This window comes from Triturus cristatus, chromosome 4_1 (assembly GCF_964204655.1).
Source record: "Triturus cristatus chromosome 4_1, aTriCri1.1, whole genome shotgun sequence".
NCBI lineage: Eukaryota > Metazoa > Chordata > Amphibia > Caudata > Salamandridae > Triturus > Triturus cristatus.
Window position 1 is genome coordinate 265827245 of NC_140585.1, and position 16460 is coordinate 265843704.

Genomic DNA, 16460 nt, shown 5'->3' on the forward strand with positions numbered 1-16460 from the left:
CCCACAACAGTGCGAACCAGGCTCTACAGGAGCCATTATGCGAGAATGGAAAGGGAATGAAAGGCGTTCCTCCCTTCTTCTGATGAGCTGGCATCATTTCACATACCCAGCAGTTGGTAGTGTTCGTAGCATTATGAGTATGATGCAACATTTGTAGGAAAGTGTTATTGAGATACAACATCCGGTGTTTCTTCTCATGATAGGGGAGAGTAAAATAATAATGTTCGGTGGGGACAGGAGTAGAAGCAGTCAGTAAGTTTCGAGCCAGAGCTACTTCCTCCACAACCCACATAATAACAGCAATGATGACAACAGTCAAAGTTAGTCCAATAGCGAGCATCATATTTTTACTACAAACTTTTGCAGCATTCAATTTCATTTCTTCGGTGAACAACAAAACAGATGGTGCCACTAAAAGGCTATCCCCCTTTGTAGTCAGTATTTAACCACCCAGGCCAGTGGCTCAAACAGTCTCTTTCTGCGATGAAATGTCTTTCTTCCTAAATCGAAGCAGCTATCTAGATGTACCAGGGATTGTGTGGTCCGGGAAGACTTCCTTAGGTCTTTCAGGTGACACAGCTTGTCCTTTCTCGGTGACCAGGATGTCGCGGTGATCTGTCAACGCAGCTGGGCTCACAAGGGCATGCGGAACTTTACGACAATGGGTGGCTTGCACCCAATTCTTCCGGTTGGTCACTCGTACCGCAGTTTTGGTAGCCAAGTGGATTTGCTCCGGTCCACGCCAACGGGGTGGCAAAGAATTGGTCTGCTGGAAAGACTTCGTCAAGACAAAGTCACCAGGCCGCAGATCATGGCCATCACCCTGCGACCTGTCTGGAAGGGCTTTCCGTACCTGCTGATAAATAGAAGACAAGCTATCAGTTAACTGGGACAAATAGTCACTCATCAACACATAGGGTACAATATGTATAGGGCGAGGCTTACGGATTCCCCAAATATTCATGGGCCTGCCAAACACAACCTCATATGGCGTAAGGCCAGATCGTGTATGGGGTATTGATCTGATAGAAAGTAGTGCTAGGGGCAGGGCATCAGGCCATTTCAAAGACGTGCAAGCCTGTAGTTTAGCCAATTTCAGTTTCAGAGTGGAATTGTAATGTTCCACCAAGCCTGCTGATTGTGGGTGAAAAGCGGCATGAAATTTCTGCTTAATCCCTAACCCTTTCATGACATATTCAACAATTTTCCCAATGAAATGAGGTCCGTTGTCACTCCATAAGACCCGACAAATGCAGAATCGAGGAAAGAACTTCGTTAGGAGAACTTTTGCTGTCGTGAGAGCTGTATTATCCTTCGTAGCATACACCTTCACCCATTTACTGAAGGCACAAACCACCACCAGGACATATTTCAAGTTATTACAGCGCTAAAACTGAATGTAGTCCATTTGCAGGACCTCAAAAAGTGCAGTTGGTGTCGCAAACCCTCCTTTTGGAGTTTGCGTTCCCTTTCCAGGATTATACTGAAGACAGACCAAACAAGATTGGACCATCTTTTTAGCAGTGCCGGCAATATCAGGAGGATCCCAAACTTGTATAAGTTGTTTTGCCATTGAGGATGCTCCAACATGTGCCGGCCCATGTACCATGTGAATCATGGGGTGTAAGTAGGCTGTGGGTAACTTCCATTTGGTCATATCTTTATTCCTTCAACAGCCCTCATCATCCAGTGCTCCCTCCTTAGACCACTGGTCTAGTTCATCAGTGGAGGCAGATTGTTGTATGTCCAGTACCTCTTGCCTGGCATCATGCCAACGTTCAGCTTGTGACTTCACTACATACATGGATGTGGTACTTTGCTGCATTGCGGTTTCACAGGCTGTGTAATCTACAAAGGCATTACCTGCTCCTATTTTATCAGTTGCTTTCCTGTGTGCACTACACTTAACAATTTCCACTTTCTTAGGATAGGTTAGAGCAGTAAGAAGATTATGCACTAATTCTCCATGCACTATCTGTATCCCATGTGAGGTGAGAAAACCCCTTTCTTTCCATAAGCGGCCAAAATTGTGTGCCACCCCAAAAGCGTACTGGCTGTCAGTAAAAATATTAACAAGCAAATCTGTAGTAGGCTCACACGCTCTTGTTAGTGCAATCAATTCTGCCGCTTAGGCTGACTTCTGTGGGATGCAAGCTGTTTCCACTACTGTCAGAAGTGTTGTAATCGCATAGGCAGCAGATGTAGTGCCATCAGGCAATGTGAGACACAAGCCATCAACCCATAGCTCCCCATCAACACTAGAGAGAGGTGTATCTTGCAAGTCAATGCGGCCCTTTGTTTCCTCTACAGTAAGAAATATACAATCATGTAACTCTTGCGAATGAGACTGAGTAACTGGAAATGGCAATAGTGTAGCAGGGTTTAGGGTCCAACATATTTTCAGTGTAATTTGAGGGGCCAAAAGTGTCAATGCATATCCTGTCAAGTGGGCACTAGTCAAATGCTGTGTTTTTGTTTGATTTAGCAAGGCATCAACAGAATGGGGTACTAACACAAACAGTTTATGTGACAAAACTATTCCTTCACTTTGACGTATTGATACAGCCGTTGCTGCCACTGCTCGGAAACATCCAGGCAGCGCGCGAGCGACTGGATCAAGAACAGCTAAGAAATAGGCACAAGGACGTTGCTTATCACCGTGTGTCTGTGATAAAACTGAGAGGGCACAACCTTCCCTCTCGTGTACATAGAGTGTGAAGGTCTTAGTGTAGTCTGGAGTTCCTAATACTGGTGCAGAGCAAAGAGCTTGGTGTAACTGTTGGAGGGCATTCTGACATTCAGTAGTCCATGGGAGGGGCACCGGAGTGTCTTTAGTCAAAAGGGCCAATAAAGGTTTAATAATGTGCGAGAAACTGGGGATCCACTGCCTACAGAAGGAAGTGAGGCCAATCACTACACACACATACTTCTGAGTACGGGTCACAGGAGTATCTAAGATGGTCTGAATGCGGTCTGGTGTGAGTGCACGTCCCTCCTTAGACAGGAAGTGACCTAAATAGGTATCCTGCTGTCTACAAAATTGCTATTTCTTTCGCAAGACTTTGTGATTGTGAGAGGCAAGAAATGATAACAATAACAGTGTTCCTTCTTCACACTGCTCAGGGGTATCTGCAGCCAACAAGATGTCATTGACATATTGGATAAGGGCCACCCCTTTGGGTCCAGGAAAGGAATCAAGCTGCCTTTTTAATGCCTGACTGTAAATGCTGGGACTCTCTGTATAGCCATGTGGAGCTCTACAGAACCGATATGATCTATTTTTCAGGGTGAACCCGAACAAATAATGGCTGTCTGGGTGAATGGGTATTGAGAAGAAAGAATTCTTCAAATCGATCACCGAAAATGTAGTGGCAGTAGGAGGGACCATAGTGAGAAGTGTAGTGATGTCAGAAACTACAGGATATTGGGGCACTACAATTTTATTAACTTCTCGCAAATCAATAATGAATCTATACATTTTAGTGGCAGTGTCTTTTTTCAAAATAGGAAGGATGGGGCTATTGCAAGTGTTATAGGGGACCTCTTCCACTACCCCCACTTTAATCAAATCCTGAACAATGTGTGCCAATGCTTCTTCACCTTCTCTGGATATTTTGTATTGGGGCAGACGAGGCAATGAAACACCCTCCTTTACTTGAATATGTACAGGTGGAATAACCATTTGACCCACATCAGTATCTGATTTAGCCCACAAAGTACTAGGTAAGGATGCCAAGGCGACGTCCTCATTGATAAGACAAGATCTCTCAACCATTGGATAATTGTCATTCAAAATAACACGCACATCTTCCATAGAACAACGTATTGTGGCACGTAAATATTTAAGCATATCGATACCCACAATATTGTCAGGTGTGGTAGGGGAAAGCAAAAATGGACATGCTGCAGTGAATTTATCAAGTCTGAATTCAAGTGGCTGTGAAAGTGGGCTAGGTGTAGGTGTCCCATCGAATCCTATCAACGTTATCATTGTGCTAGACAAGGGAGCCCTAGGAACCAGTTTTTTAGACATAGCACTATGAGTAGCCCCTGTATCAACCAGAAACCGATTGGTAGATCCCAAGACGTTTGCGTCAACATAAGGACCCATTTTATCTACTGGCACCTCAACCGGTTCCTTACCCCGTCCTAGGCATCCCTATGCGTAATCAGAATCTGCAAGGACCTCTTCAGAATAATCAGACATTTGATATTGATTTCGTCTATCAAAAGTATTAGAGTAATTTGGTCCTTGTTCAACTGCCTTAAACCTAGGACGAGCTCCCATACCTCCCCTGTTTCCTGAATTCCCTTGGCGCCCTCTCATACTGCCCCTTCCCCGCTGATACAGGTGACCTCGCTAAAGAGGGCACTCAGAACGCCAATGCCCAGTCTCTTTACTTTAAGCACACTGATCAGGGGACAAATTTGCTTGCGGGAGAGGCGGTGCTCCAGGTGTATACATTGCAAGTCCGCCTCTTCCACCTCCCCTAAATGGTAGACCATACATTTGAGCCAGCATAACTTTTGTCTTTAAGGCTTTATCCTTCTTATCCTCCCTGCCTTTCGCTTCCTGTTCCTGTCGCTCATAATATTGGGCCATAGTCAAAAGAGAAACTGGGGAAGACATAGGCCAAGAACTCTCACTGGCCTTTAAATGACTAGCTTTTCCCGGTAACATATTAGCGACAAATTTATCGACAAACAAATGCTTACCCATATCATCGGCCAATCACTGACCACTAAAATCATGGAATGTTTCCTCAAACCTTGAAAAGAAATCAGAAACTGACTCATCCGTTTTCTGTTTACAGGATGCTAATGTAGTCCAATCTATTTTCTTAGGAGGTATGAGAGTCTTTAACTTAGTCACAATAGCTTTAGGAAGATCTAATATTTCCTTCTGAGGTTTTAGCGCAGGCTCCCTTTCCGCATCTCTTTGTTCTAAATGTTCCCAAGTATCACCATATGCTACATTGTCATCTATTTTTTGTATCATTCTCCACATATCAGGGGGCAAAATAAGCCCAAAGAAAATATAAATATCTGGCAAGGTCATAGTGCAGGAGCTAATGGCTCCTTCCACCTCCTCATAGAAGGCTGCAGGATTTTTACGGGGGTCGGGCAAAGCAGCTTTAAGAGCCATCACATCAGCTCTACTCACAGGAGTGTAAACCCAATTATATATAAAATATCTCGTATTTTAACGAATCGTCTAATCATATCAGATAGGTTAGAAAAAGGAAATGTCCCCTCTGTTAATCGTTTGTAATCAGTATTTATATCTGCTGGCTCTAGTTCCTGAGGAATTTGTTTATAATCAAATATTACCTCCCAAACACATTTTTCTACAAAATAAAATTGCTCTGCACTGTTCCACTGTTGAACCATAGTTACAATGAGCGATGCCGCGTGAGACCAACAAGCCTCTTCCCTAGCAGCAGTTTTTTGTTTATCATTTTCTGCTTTAGTCAAAGTAGAGCGAGTCTGTCGCCCATCTTGTTTATCTTGTGCTTTGTCGTCTGAAGACAAATGCTCGTCGTCAGAAGCCTCATCAGGGACACTTTGAGTGTGAGGTTTATACGGAGGGTGGGGGACGTTCTAATAGGATGCAATCATCCTTAGTTGTATCAAGCAGGAAATAGAGAAGGCGCCTAATAGGATAGTGGCCATTTATCTCTAATCGATGTTCTCTATCTTCTTTTTATGTTTTTTCCTTCTTTTCTTTATTTTTTTATTCTAGCGCTTTTTGATATATCGTTTTACGTTGTACTTTTTCTGCTATAGCTTCTGCTCTCTTCGGTCACTCTCGCACTTCTTTCTCCCACATACACACACAATCAAATATATCCTGTTGACTTCTTCTTTTAAACAAACACTGCTCTACATATTAAACCTTTTTAAGATCAAATGACCCATTCACTGGCCATTGCAGATCGAAATCTTTCTTTGTGTATTTGTTCTACAGTGTACCGTACATTATGGAAGAAATACCATATTTGACATACATATCTCTATTAGGTGTACCGGGGGAGCCGGATGATTTTTTTCTAAACTTACTTTGGTCCCACCAGAGCAGCAACACCTCCTACAGAGTGTGCTGAGAACAGGCATGTTTTACCAAAGTATGTGTAAAATATTACTACTCCAAACAAATATTCAAAAAGGAGAAAAATCTCCACATTACCTGCCTTTAAACTTTGCAAAGATTGAATAACTAATTCAAACCAAAAAAAAGCCCAGGCTTAACAAATCAAGAGTGCCGCTTTAGCGACTTTACCAAACAGAAGTCTCCAACTCCCACCTGCCGATCTCTGGTCGACCTAATGGTCACTTCAAAATTCAGCCAAAGAAAATCCTAGTTGAGACCGGCCACCACCTGGAGGGTCAAATCGGGAAAACCGGAAAAGTCACGTCGGCCTGCAAAGACAAAGGTCTCCTCGTGCAGTGCGCTTCCTCAGTAAGATTTCGATCTTTCGACAAGACCACTCCTTTGGACGGCCGCGTCTCCAATGGGGCTCCACGAGTCAGGCGCCAACTGTGGAAATGTACATTTTTAGGGGTACACTGGTGCAGGGTCACCCTTTTGTCCACGAGTTCAAAGACCAACAAAATAGAGATCAGCACCTGAGCTGGAATAAATAACAAGTTTAATAATCACTCATGAGTGGGACTACATCCACACAGCACTCTCAAGTGCTGCATGAGGTAGTACACTGAAGTCACAGAACACAGGTCTTTTATACAGGTTTTCTGCAATGTAAGCATGTGAACAGAAATAGGAAGAACAAGTTTTAGGAATAGCTATCAGAAAACAAGGGCAGATGAATAACCACGTGGTCAGCAAAGTGGGAGGGAGAGCAGGAATGCTTATGGCAGCAGTAAATGGTCGAAAGTTAACATCTGAGACCAGGTGCACTGACAATCATAAACCCTCAGCACGTACATTTCTTTAGCTGAGTCAGGAAGTCAACAAAAATAGATAACACAAACAGAGTGGAAAGACTAAAGAATTATGAAGGAAACTTAAATGGAGACCATAGCCAAAATGGCTGTTGCTTATGCTAAGTAAAATATTACACGTTTTCCACAGGTGGAGTTAAGTTGCTTGTTGGTAACCTTGCTCCAGTTCCTTCGTGGTGGGCGTGGGGATGGTTTGGGTGCCTTGGGTTTGTCGATGGCGAAGTGTACGCAGTGGTGATCGGTCCATGGCGGTTGTGTTGTGTGGCTGAAGTGGACGCTTGTGCCTGCAGCGAAGATGGGGTCGTGGATGTGCCCTGCTTGGTGGGTCGGTGTGGTGACGAGCTGTTTGAGTCTGATGTCAGTGAGATTATCCCGAAGGATGGTAGAGTTGGGGTCGCTGGGGTTGTAGAGGTGGAAGTTCAGGTCTCCGATAAGTATGTAGTTTATCGAGGTGATGGCGTGGGGTGCGATGAAGTTGGTGATGGTGGTGGCGAAGGGTGTCTGGGGGCCGGGGGGTCTGCAGACAAGGGTTCCTCGGAGTGTGGTGTTTGGGTTGGTCTGGATCTGGAAGTGCAGGTGCTCGGTGGAGGGGTAGGTTTTGCTGAATGTGGTGAGGCGGAGGGTGTTCTTGTGGGCGATGGTGGGGCCCCCTTCCGGGTGTTTTGGGCGGTCCTTCCTCTGGATCTTGTAACTGTCCAGGATGGCGGTGCTGATGTCTGGGGCAGAGGAGGCGTTGGTCCAGGTCTCCATGATGAAGGTGATGTCAGGCGAGAGAGAGTTGAGTAGGTCCCCGATTCCCATGGCATGTTTGTGTATGGAGCGCACGTTGAGGAGGATGCATCTTAGGGTGTCGCCGGTGCTGGTGTCGGCGGTGTTGGAGGTCGGGGTGGAGTCGAAAATCTGGCAGCAGTGGAGGCAGGAGAACTGACCATGGGTCGTGTTCGGCGAAGCCTGTTGGCAGTCTTTGAGTCTTAAGGGGTTGAGTGTGAGGATGAGCACAGGATAATTCAGGTTGTGTTGTGCTTTACCCTGACAAGGATTGTGGTTCCTGCTTGGAAAGGGTGCATACCTCTGCCAACCAGAAACCCAATTTCTAACAAAGTGCAACCAAGTAAGACTGCAGAGCAGCAGGTTGTTTCAGCAATTCCGATTGGTCAGCAGGCCACCAGTAAGAAATGATCTCTGGGTTTAGACTGGTCTTATTGACTGCCAAAATGGCTCACAAACTGTGGTAAAATCTCTATTCCAAACAGTTGGATGACATCATAACCTTTTACGATGAAACGTCATGAAGTTCATAGGATAGGTTGCATTCTGCATTTTCATTAGTAAAGCTCACAGTTGTCTGTGGCACACTGTGAGATACCACTCACAAATGTTTCTTTCTGTGGACGTGCATGCCAGAAAAAGCAGATTCTCTTGATAATCTGCATCTGCATACCTGGGATAGAAAATAAACATTGACCGCTCCACTAAGAAGATTCTTTCAGAGGAAGCAGTTCAAGGTTGAGAGGACTGTGAATGGGCTCTGGGTTAGGAGTCTGTAATGGACCTTGTATCTGACAGCCTATTTTTCTCACATCAAAAAAGTGTAATGGTAATGAGATGTTGCACACTGTGCAGAAGTAGTTCTTTATATTCTCAATTTGTTCCATTAATTAAATGTATGATTTCTTCCATGCAACAAATTTAAATTTCAGGCAATGAAAATAATGTAAAGTTCATGTTGTTTTGAATGTAATCGATGATTGATTTGCTGAGCAAGTAACATTTTTAGTGCTGCCCATTTACTTAAAATCATGCAATGAATCTGTGTGCTCTTTTTATCCCGAACATTATAACAGAAATGTTATTTGGGGAAGAGCCAGTCTTCTTAAGCTTTCAGACATTTCTGCTTGTTGCTTAGAGAGACCTTCATGCTCTTGGTCTTTTCTCTATTTAGTCCTATTAACTATTAATAATTTGATTGATTGGCAAATGTGCTGTGCTTGTTTCTGCTGCATGGCATTTAATTGTGACCATTTTCTGAATGTTGAAGTTCAGGATTCTCCCATTCCTGCCCATCGACCCTCCTTAATTTAATTAATTAGTGGTGGAGTTCAACGTTTGCTTTATATATTTAGGCACAATACCATAAACCACCAAAAAAGATCAAATCTGGTGGCAATGAATGGACTATTCAATCTAGCATTATTGATTGCTGCTTTTAGACATGCATTGTTTGAGCTAGAAATATTTCATTACAAGAGTGAGAGGCTAAGAGCCCACACACTCTAGGAACACAGACACAGAAGCCCCCAGTGCTCTTTCATGAGATTCTAATGATCTCGCCCCTTACCTTGAGCGCTCCTCTGCTACTAAAGTAGTTTTACACTATACAGAACCGGTACACACTTCTCTTTGTTTGTTTGTTTGTTTGTTTGTTTGTTTGTTTGTTTCTTTCTTTGTTTCTTTGTTTCTTTCTTTCTTTCTTTCTTTCTTTCTTTCTTTCTCTCACTTCATTACATTTAGTTTAGATATTTAAAATAGTTCTCCTCAGCATCTGATCAGTGTGTTCTTAATGACTTATTCATTCGATATTTTCAGGTATCTTATTTTAGGAGAACTGTTTTGTTGACCTCGCCTTCTCTGCACAATGCCCTCTTCACCCGTGCTGGGTGTCGCTATTTTGAGAATATATTTACGTGACCGCTAGCAACTACTGACCCAGTTCTGTACTGAATAGTGAATGCGTATCATAATAGTACAATTTTATGTATGTCATCGCATATGTTATCATGGAATTGATCTAAATGTTAAGTTATCATTTTTGATTTTACATTAAGTGTACGCCAGTGCTCAGTTTATTGTATTGTGAAATGAAACCAACTCCTTCAAAGTCTCAACCCAGCTGGGGTAAGTTTTCATTGTATATTGTAGTAGGCCCAACCTCTTTTGGCTTCTCAAGGCCCACCCCCTTTTTCCTGGTAATTTGTTCAGTTCTCTGGCACCACCACTAGGTGACACTCTAAGGCCTTACCTCGGCTTCTGGAAGTGCCAGTTCTGACCCCAGGCTTCTCTCCAACCTCGGCATCTCAGGTGACTGGATATGGCAGTCCCTTCCTTGTTAGGGAGGCACAAACCTGGTTGCCAGCCAAGCGCCATATGGCATGCAGTGAATAGCTGGCTGGGAGGAGGGGCTTATTAAAATGCTTCAGAGAAAGCTAAACATTGCTTGTAAAGTCTGAATACTTCCAGGAAAGGGATTAAAAGAAAAGCATTGGAACATTAGTGTTTTGGCAACCATGGAAACTACCAGGTAGTGAGTAACGCCATTGTTAGCTCATTGGAATCCGGCATGGAATGCTGAGATTGGCTATGCCATTCAGGATGCTTCAAAGGCTAGTGTTGTTTGCCTTCATGAGAACTTTAATGGTAGGGTCATGACGGATACATGTTTGCTTGGGCGCGATTACAGTGACCCACCTGCTGTCAGGTGTTAGCTGTTCATTTTCCTTATCATTATGCGCTCTTGCCTTGTGCTCAAACCCATAACTGTGGGGTTGACTATTGGTATAGCAGTATCGGTATAGCAGAGGCAATAAAAATGAGAGAGGACAGTTTTCTGATTTCCCTAGCTGAATCAATTGTCGGCAGCTCCCGCCCTTTTGTTATGATCATGGTCCTAGGTTACTCATTGCCATGTGATATCAATTTCTCTCTTTTGCACAATAATACTCTGTGAAACCACCCTCCAGCCCTCAGCCTAATCCTTGAACAACCTTGTCACACTGTATTTCATTTTTCTTCATACCCATTTACATATCATCTATAGACCTCAGCATACTATATGTAGGCCCAGGGGGTCAAGCAATGCAATTCTAGAATAGGCAACATAGCATTATTCATTTCCCATCAAACACTCATTTTCATACATTTCTTTGCCTTGGGCTTCACCTATCCTTCCCAATTACCTCTCGTCTGTTTCCACTCTTGTCCTCCCTGACTTTGTACCCTCTCTCACACACTGTCTCCCTCTTACCTGTTTTTCCGCCCTCCCAGTCCTAACTCCTGCTCACCGCCTTCTACTTCTGATTTCACTTTTGGTTTATTGTCAGTCATACATTGTGTCTCATTTTTGTATGTCATTTCCCGCTTCATTCTTCTACCGCTTCCACTATTCTCATCATTTCTCTTATTTTTTTCTTTTATTTCCTGCGTTCTATTCACTTTACAGTCCATTCCATTCCTCCTGCATCCCAACACCGCTGTCTTGTTCTTATCATTTTGCTGTTAGGGTGGTCGTAAATGCGTAATTTTGCTGTAGAGTAATTACGCAAAATTACACAAGATTAGGTGGAATTATGCATGGACCGTAATTGTTTTTGTGCAAAATGGACCTGTGGCTGCATTTTGCGCTAAGAAAATATCGCAAAAATCAAGAGAACACGAACAGCAGAAGCCAGGAGCCACTCACTAAGTTCATGGTTCCTGTGCTCCTGCAGTATGATTTTTGTGCAAAATTACTCATTACACGCATAGGCACAATCACATAGTTTTCGGTAACTTTGTGACAAAAAAGTTATGCAAAATTACCAATATTTCTCTGATTACTCTGGAGTAACTAAAATGTCACCCAGGCCTACTCTTAAGTCAGTGCTGCCACCTCTTCTTATGTCACAATTTCCTTTTATCTACAGTCTCCCTCTTCTTGACTCCTATCTATTGCAGTACCTATTGTCTCCTTTCTCTACCTCTCCCCAATGCATTCATGGCTCCCCTCTGTGCCTTTTCTTCCTCCATGCACTCGCATCTATCCTCTGATCCCTATATGTTTTAATCTCCACCTTCCTTTTCCCCACTCATACTTATCAGTCTCCGTATATCATCTTCCACAGTTCCATTTCTCTATCTGCTCTTTCCATTTTACCTACCTTGCCTTCTCACACCATCACTATCCACCTCTCAGCTGTATTCTCTTCCTTACCCATGTTGACTCGGAAATCTAAATCAATTAACAACTCAAGGATGTGCCAACATCTTGGACCTGGAGCAGAGTAGTCGCAATACGGACTTTGGTGCTCCCCGACTGGAACCGTCTCTTTAGAAAGAATGCAGGGCCGGACTGGCCGTAGGGGGCACTGGGTGTTTCCCAGTGGGCCGCCAGGGTGGGGGCTGGTTTTGGACCCCTGAAGGACCATTTTTGTTACTGGGGGCCGATGCAATATCGGCTCTGCCCCCTGTGACAAAAGCAGCAGCGGTGAGACGGGATTGGTGCTATCCACTAGCACCCCCCACCCCCCTGGGGGCCGGTCGAGCTGTTTGCCAGTTACAGTTACAGTTGCCAGTCCGGCCATGATAGAATGACTCATTCAATGATGCTGACACTTTCTAATAAGAATGACAGACAAAGGTTCTCATTTCAATCCTTTATATAAGTATTAATTGGCAAAATACAGAGAAGGAGCCACGAGCAAATTTAGCACCAATGCATATATGTCGTAAGTACTAAGAACTCAGTACAGTTCTAAATGAAATCTAGCATAGATTCGCCTTCTAAGATAGAGAATAGGGGATCTCTTTATCTAGCAAAGTCCAAACCCTTATAAAGGACTTTAGACTAAGAGGTTCTTACATGCGATAAGGATACATGATTCTCATGGTTTGGACCAAATGGGAACATCTTCGAAGAAAACTTTTACTATTGAATACATTCGAAGATTCGCTAAACATAAGAGCACATTAAGATTCACCCATTCTCACAACTTTAGCTCTAAAGTTGAGCTGATACATTGTTAACATAGCTTGGAACAGAAAGACCGGTCCTTGATTCAGCACACTGAGGAGATTTCTTTGAGAAAATGTTCTGCTTATTCAAACAAAAGTAGACAAGTTTTGTTTAGATACAGAATCAACAACAGTCATCCTGTGATATCCTGTGACGTTAGAGCAAGATGGAGGACATCGTAGTGCGCTTTTTATTAACAGAAAATCAACGCTCAGAAACACACACCTGTGATTTTAATCATCATCCAAATTCTTTATTACAGCATATCACTCATCAACTTTGGGTTCTTCTGCTCAGTTTCTCCTAGACCTTTTAACCTTGAAATAGAGTATTTTCCACTTTCTTCCTCTCGCTGCTGACAGCTTCATATAGCCCCAATTCATTCTCTTCGATGGCAAAATTCCCTTGCACAGTTTCAAGAAGATGAGCACACATGCAATTCCGATTAGTATAATCAAGAGAAGTGTTAATAGCAACTTTAAATTCCTCCTCCTACACTACCCAACCATTCACCTATCTTAACAAATCCCTTATCAATGAAACTGAAGAATGATCCTAATCCTTCCCGGGCATCTATTTCTTTGAGTTTAGTTAATTTATGTGTTATGTTTGCAATGTTAGTGATATAGCTGCCAAGCTGGTTATCTATTATCTATGCGAGGAATATATGCACAGCATTCTCGAGCACGAATGACTTTGCAAACTCTTCCTTAGTTTGCGAGGAGCAAGTTAAACGTAAGACGATTTTGCATAATCATAGCTCTCATAACAATCATTTCTTTATTAATTATAGTAAATGTGCCTTAAGTGTTGGTTGCAAGTTGATCAACTAAAGTAGACAGTTTTCTAATCTTCACATCATTCAAAGCAACGCCTATAGAGGGCATAAGTGCGCCAAAAATATCACTAAAAATCTGCTTAAAGCTTTGCTTACTTTGCCTATTATATTGCTTATTATATAGTGGAAAATCTGTCTCATTAATGATATATCCAAGAGAAAGCTGATGCAGTACAGCAGCTACCTACCCAAATGTTCTGTGGTTGAAAATAACCCAATTTACCACATACATAGTATATACCTTTAATGCTAACATCTAGATTAGAAAGAGTTTTCCCCTTCACTAAATGATTATGTTCACACTCACTCCATCCCAGCCTTTCAACTGTCTTATTTCTTTCTGACTGTGGTATCATACACAATGCTCCTTCTTGTTGATTTCAATGTGTAACCTAGGGGGTGGTTCCTTTAAGATCTCTTTACCGTTTCCATTAACATGCTCTACACTTGTTTTATCTTCACCTTTTTCTCCATCTATTTTTGTTCTTTCATTCAACTCATCTACAAATACCCTTTCATCGTTGCAGGTTACGTCATGCAAACTTTGATTAGTAGTGCTCATGTTAGTCACAGGGATGAAGAACTTTATCGTATACTCACACTGATCTCTTGATTTTTACCATTTGTGAGGGAGAGAAATGTGTTTAGTAGCACATAGATACAGGTTTTCTCCACTACCAATAGGTACATTTTCCAAAGAATCATCAAGTAAAAAAATGTAATGGTGTTCTGGTGGTAAAAGAGATTTAAGAAAAAAGAACAGGAGACAGAGTAAGACAAAGGTAGGTGAAGGGGCGTGGCCGGGAGCAACAACCTGGGCGGACGTGTAGGTGCTGAGCTCCGTCCCGGCCTGACATAAATCCTGTAATTATCTGGGCAAGCAGGGGCGTAACACAGGCCCCCGCAGCCCCCACAGTGCGGAGGGGCCCCCAAGCTCCAGGGGGCCCCCTCAGCACAGCCCTTCGGCAGGTGAGCTCCTGATTGAATTGGTGGCTCCTTTATATGGGGCAAAAAGGTGGTGATCCGCCCAATCCATCATGCCCGAGGAACTGGGCTCAGCTCTAGCAGCTGCTACTCTGGTTTCAACAGTAACAACATTATTTAAGGATCAGTCATGGCACAGTGCTGCACCAATTACATTTCAATGCATTCACCGCTGAGTCTGTGTGCACAATCACTACTAAGGAGACAATCAGCTTGGGGTGGGGAGTTTGTGACGCACACAATAGGCTGAGGCGTACGTGAGGTCAAGTCCTAATTGCCGCCCACGCGGCACGATGAGCAGTTGCTGGAGCGGGTAGTACAACATTTTGTATACCCCCCATTTCTGCATGTTCATACTAATTAGAATAATCTATTAATTGAAATAATATTAATCTGTTTGAGTGATACCTAATCAACCTTACTAATGTATGAATTACACGTGGGATTTGCATTCTGCATGGCTAAAATATTTTGTAAACTAATATACGTAAGCATACTAATACTAGAAAGATAGAATATTGCATGATATATGTTGCTTTTGTGACGTAATTGTAAGTTGCACCAGATGACATCATTGGGTGAATATAAACGCTTTAAATGTCGCCATTATGTTAGATAATTACATACACATAGGGGAATTAGTGAGGGTTAAACATTTTATTCGTTATTTCCATGTTTTTTGTGTTTGTTTTGCTTAAGTTGACCGATTGGGCCTTTCGACAAAATGGCCGACTAACGTACACGACGAGACAGCTACCATTCCACGAGGTTTCAAACCAAGTGCGCATGTCCAGGCTCCTGAACAAGTGGCCTCAAGATGACCTACACAGCCTGTACCTGAGCAAGGTCGCGATTGGACTTTTGCCAAGAGCTTTGACAATGGACAATTTTGACAACCGGATGGATCATGTCTGACGGTATGACATCATAGACTTTAGGAAACCGAAACGGACGATCTTAACCAACCAATCAGAAGTGCCTAAAACTGACTTTCATTACATTTTGTCATTAATTTCATTGTAAAAAGATGGTAGAATAGTGAGTTGTGCGTTTGCGGACTTTTTCCTTTATCCTGACGTTATGTTGATGGAGAGGACGGTGACACTGCAGGACAGCTGTTTCCCTAAATCTTTGACAGACTAAATTGCTACCCAATTTCCTGATGAACTGAGGGCTCTTGAACTGATCGGCATTGATTGATGCGTACACGCTTATGGTCCAGACCCAATCTTTGGGACTGTAGCGTGCTGTATAACTACTTGATTGATTTAGAGGACGACTGATAGCCAGATTAGGTAAATATGGTGTTCTGTGGTTTCATTAACGTTTTATTAAAATTTGCATTAATTAGATAAACGAAATTATTGATTACAAGAAAACGTGTTTGGTCATTTATTGAAAGGAACAGACTAGGAATTTTGGAATGTTTAGATGGATTAAATCACCTAATAACAAAAACAACTAATTTGATCTGTCGACTACTGGGAAGGGGTATCTTGATGTTTAAGATTAAGATGTGTAGTAATAAGGGTATTAGTGAAATTAAGTTCTCTTGTTATAGGTTATAAGGTATTCCTTTCATGTCAGCGTTTGGAACACTCATCTCTCCCGTAAGAGCAGATCAATGAAGTGTGAGTGTTGGTGTTATGAGCCCCACCAATGAATGTATTGAGTGAATGTGTTAGTGTGATATTTGGTCTGTGACGAAGGGAGGATTTGAAATTCCACGCTGCATCACAGCAAGTGAAGAAATAATGTTTTGGCAATGGCCCAGTGATTCCAAACATCCCGCGTTATGTTCACATTGCAGGGCGGGTTGGCTGCCCCAGATTAATACAGGTACTGTGTTCGATTTAAGTTTGCTGCAGCCACGGCCCGTATAGGGCGTGTTACCGGGGTGGTGACGTG